The sequence below is a fragment of the Salmo salar genome, chromosome ssa24, assembly GCF_905237065.1.
Source record: "Salmo salar chromosome ssa24, Ssal_v3.1, whole genome shotgun sequence".
Classification (NCBI taxonomy): domain Eukaryota; kingdom Metazoa; phylum Chordata; class Actinopteri; order Salmoniformes; family Salmonidae; genus Salmo; species Salmo salar.
Window position 1 is genome coordinate 45,439,837 of NC_059465.1, and position 6,000 is coordinate 45,445,836.

The window sequence follows — 6,000 nt, forward strand, 5'->3', positions numbered from 1 at the left end:
CAGACCTCAATCCAATTGAGAATCTGTGGTATGACTTATAGATTGCTGTACACCAGCTGAACCCATCCTACTTGAAGGAGCTGAAGCAGTTTTGCCTTGAAGAATCCCAGTGGCTAGATGTGCCAAGTTTATGGAGACATACCCCAATAGACTTGCAGCAGAAATTGCTGCAAAAGATGGTAGTATTGACTTTGGGGGGGTGAATAGTTATGCACGATCAAGTTATTTGTCTTATTTCTTGTTTGTTTCACAATAAAAAATATTTTGCATCAAAGTGGTAGGCATGTTGTGTAAATCAAATGACACAAACCCACCCAAAAATCCAATTTAATTCCAGGTTGTAAGGCAACAAAATAGGAAAAATGCCAAGGGGGGTGAATACTTTTGGAAGCCAATGCATATACAAGCTAAACATCCACGTCCTCACTCTCCCCCTTCTCTCTCTCTCCCTGTTCTCTCCCTCCTTCCCTCTCTCTCTCTCTCTCTCTCTCTCTCTCTCTCTCTCTCTCTCTCTCTCTCTGCTGTCTCCCTCCCTCTCTCTTTCTCTCTCTCTTTCTCCCTCTCTCTTTCTTTCTCTCTGTATTTCTGTTTGGCTCTGGTCCGCTGTGGCATCTGGGGAAAAGTATGATAGCAAAAAGAACAGAGATGAGAATTGAACTCTTGATTACAATGTCAGGAAGGAACAAAGAGTTCAGGGTTGACAGACAGTCCCTGCCTCTGCCTTACGGGACCTGCTGTGTGTGTGTGTGTGTGTGTGTGTGTGTGTGTGTGTGTGTGTGTGTGTGTGTGTGTGTGTGTGTGTGTGTGTGTGTGTGTGTGTGTGTGTGTGTGTGTGTGTGTGTGTGTGTGTGTGTGTGTATATTTGTGTGTCTGTGTGTGTGTGTGTGTGTGTGTGTGTGTGTGTTCCAATTCCAGCTGTATGGCTCTCTCTCTCTCCTTTCTCAGCCTCATAATAACACAAGACACAAAATTGGTATAAATAATTTCTATATCTCTACTAAACACATTTTATATTTGTACCAGATTGCTATAAATAGCGAACTAAAAGATAGTTTGATAAAAATAAAAAAAAAGTGCTTTGATACAGCCTTTTGTCGCATGTGTCCGTGGGCCAACTATGTGACATATTTTGAATAGCTGGCTGGTTAACATAGTCAAAACAACACCTGATTACCTGATAAAGGATAAAGGTAATCACCTGGAAGTGTCTGTCAGCTGGGTCATTAAAGACAGGGAACAGGGAAGTCCTGATCTGGAGCCAGGCCTAAGTCAAGAAAACTGGAGGAAAACTAGAAGGAAAAAAATGCCTGGAAGTTGGGACCACAGAAGCATTGTGGGTCAGCAAGAGATGAGACTAAGATAAGTATACCACAGAACTTGACTTACTTGACCTTGCATCTGCTAGTGGAGCAAAAACCTATTTTATGAGCAGTCTTGGCCTGACAAGTGAAGTGCTCTTTCTTGGTTTTGACATAGAATCTCCGACAACAAAATGAACAGTGCATATGCCACTAAACTTAGGTATTGGCTCCATAGTAGCCCTCGTCTCAGTTCAGGTCACGTCAGTAAAACAGCGACTCATTGAGCTAATGTTTAACCAAGGATGGGACTGGGGATAAACACACGCTGATCCACTTGGCCGAACTAAGCTAATCTCCAACCTTAATTCTATTGGTCCGGTGAAGTCTCAGTCCTCTGTTTGCTTCATTGCTGAGCAACAATTGGGTGGCTGAGAGTAGATACCAGCAAAACAAAGACATCAGTCAAGATATCCAAACTCCACAATGCCACAATGTGTGCATCCCTAATGGCACCCTAAGCCCTATATATAGTGCCTTACTTTATAGCACCGTAAGCCCTATACAGTGCCCTACTTTATGGCACCCTAAGTCCTATATAGAGCCCTACTTTATGGTACCCTGAGCCCTATATTGTGCCCTACTTTAGTAGGGAAAAGGGTGCTATTTGAAATGCAGTATATGTCTCCTTCTGGTTAGCTGAGCTGTCTGAGCTGGGGTTTGAACCAACAACCAACACCAACACCACCAACACTACCACTACCAACACCACCAACACTACCACTACCAACACCACCAACACTACCACCACCACCACTAACACCAACACTACCACCACTAACACCAACACTAACACCAACACTAACACCAACACAACCAACACTAACACCAACACTAACACCAACACCACTACCACCACCACCAACACCAACACCACCACCAACAACACTACCACCAACACCAACACTAACACCAACACTAACACCAACACTAACACCAACACTAACACCAACACAACCAACACTAACACCAACACTACCACCACCACTAACACCAACAACACTACCACTAACACCACCACTAACACCAACACTACCACCACCACTAACACCAACACTAACACCACCACTAACACCAACACTACCACCACCACTAACACCAACACTAACACCACCACTAACACCAACACTAACACCACCACTAACACCAACACAACCAACACCAACACTACCAACACTACCACCACCAACACCATCACCACTACCACCACCACTACCACCACCACCAACACTAACACTAACACTAACACTAACACCAACACCAACACCAACACCAACACTAACACTAACACTAACACTAACACCAACACCAACACCAACACTAACACCACCAACACCACCACTACCACCACCACCACCACTAACACTAACACCAACACTAACACTAACACTAACACTAACACCAACACCACTAACACCAACACCAACACAACCAACACTAACACCAACACTAACACCAACAACACCACCACTAACACCAACACTAACACCACCACTAACACCAACACTAACACCACCACTAACACCAACACTAACACCACCAATAACACCACCACTAACACCAACACTACCACCACTAACACCAACACTAACACCAACACTAACACCAACACAACCAACACTAACACCACCACCACTAACACCAACACTAACACCAACACCACTACCACCACCACCAACACCAACACCACCACCAACAACACTACCACCAACACCAACACTAACACCAACACTAACACCAACACTAACACCAACACTAACACCAACACAACCAACACTAACACCAACACTACCACCACCACTAACACCAACACTAACACCACCACTAACACCAACACTACCACCACCACTAACACCAACACTAACACCACCACTAACACCACCACTAACACCACCACTAACACCAACACAACCAACACCAACACTACCAACACTACCACCACCAACACCATCACCACTACCACCACCACTACCACCACCACCAACACTAACACTAACACTAACACTAACACCAACACTAACACCAACACTAACACTAACACTAACACCACCAACACCACCACTACCACCACCACCACCACCAACACTAACACTAACACTAACACCAACACTAACACTAACACTAACACTAACACTAACACTAACACCAACACCACTACCACCACCACCAACACCAACACAACCAACACTAACACCAACACTAACACCAACAACACCACCACTAACACCAACACTAACACCACCACTAACACCAACACTACCACCACCACTAACACCAACACTAACACCACCACTAACACCAACACTAACACCAACACTAACACCAACACTAACACCACCACTAACACCAACACTAACACCACCACTAACACCAACACTAACACCACCACTAACACCAACAACACCACCACTAACACCAACACTAACACCACCACTAACACCACCACTAACACCAACACAACCAACACTAACACCAACACTAACACCAACACTAACACCAACAACACTACCACTAACACCAACACTACCAACACCACCAACACTAACACCAACACTAACACCAACACCATCACCACTACCACCACCACTACCACCACCACCACTACCACTACCACCCACACTAACACCAACACTAACACCAACAACACCACCACTACCACCACCACCAACACTAACACCAACACCACTACCACCACTACCAACACCAACACAACCAACACTAACACCAACACTACCACCACCACTAACACCACCACTACCACCACCACTAACACCAACACTACCACCACCACTAACACCAACACTACCACCACCACTAACACCAACACTACCACCACCACTAACACCAACACTAACACCACCACTAACACCAACACAACCAACACCAACACTAACACCAACACTAACACCACCACTAACACCAACACTAACACCACCACTAACACCAACACTACCACCACCACTAACACCAACACTAACACCACCACTAACACCAACACTAACACCACCACTAACACCAACACAACCAACACCACCAACACTAACACCAACACTAACACCAACACTAACACCAACAACACTACCACTAACACCAACACTACCAACACCACCAACACTAACACCAACACTAACACCAACACCAACACCACCAACACCACCAACACTACCACCACCAACACCATCACCACTACCACCACCACTACCACCACCACCAACACCAACACCACCAACACCACCACCAACACCAACACCACCACCACTACCACCACCACCACCACTACCACCACCACTACCACCACCAACACCACCACCACCACCACCACCACCAACACCACCACCACTAACACCACCAACACCACCACCACTACCACCACCACTACCACCACCACTACCACCACCAACACCACCAACACCACCAACACCACCAACACTACCAACACCAACACCACCACCACCAACACCACCACCACCACGACCACCAACACCAACACCACCAACACCAACACCAACACCACCAACACTACCAACACTACCACCAACACCACCAACACTACCACCAACACTACCACCAACACTACTAACACCAACACTAACACCACCAACACCACCACCAACACCACCAACACCAACACCACCACAACCACCACCAACACCAACACCACCAACACCACCACCACCACCAACACTACTAACACCAACACCAACACCAACACTACCAACACTACCACCACCAACACCACCACCACCAACACAACCAACACTACCACCACCAACACCACCACCACCAACACCACCACCACCACCACTACCAACACCAACACCACCACCACCAACACCACCACCACCAACACCACCACCACCACCACCACTACCAACACCAACACCACCACCACCAACACAACCAACACTACCACCACCAACACTACCACCACTAACACCACCAACACTACCACCAACACCAACACCACCACCAACACCAACAACACTACCACCACCAACACTACCAACACTAACACCACCAACACCAACAACACTACCACCACCAACACTACCAACACTAACACCACCAACACTACCACCAACACCAACACCACCAACACCAACAACACTACCACCACCAACACTACCAACACTACCACCACCAACAACACCACCACCAACACTAACACCACCACCAACAACAACACCACCACTACCACTAACACCACCACCAACACTAACACCACCACCACCAACAACACCACCACTACCACTAACACCACCACCAACACTAACACCACCACCAACAACAACACCACCACTACCACCACCACCAACACTACCACCACCACCAACAACAACACCACCACCACCAACAACACCACCACTACCACTAACACCACCACTACCACTAACACCACCACCACCAACAACACCACCACTACCACTAACACCACCACTACCACTAACACCACCACCAACACTAACACCACCACCACCAACAACACCACCACTACCACTAACACCACCACCAACACTAACACCCCCACCAACAACAACACCACCACTACCACTACCACCACCACCAACACTACCACCACCACCAACAACAACAACAACACCACCACTACCACCAACACCACCAACAACAACTCTACCACCAC

General features: G+C 47.2%; 1 pseudogene; it reads left to right on the top strand.

Moving 5' to 3' along the window:
• LOC123730394 (collagen alpha-1(III) chain-like) overlaps positions 1-6,000 on the top strand; it is a 135,979-nt pseudogene that overhangs the window by 123,196 nt on the left and 6,783 nt on the right.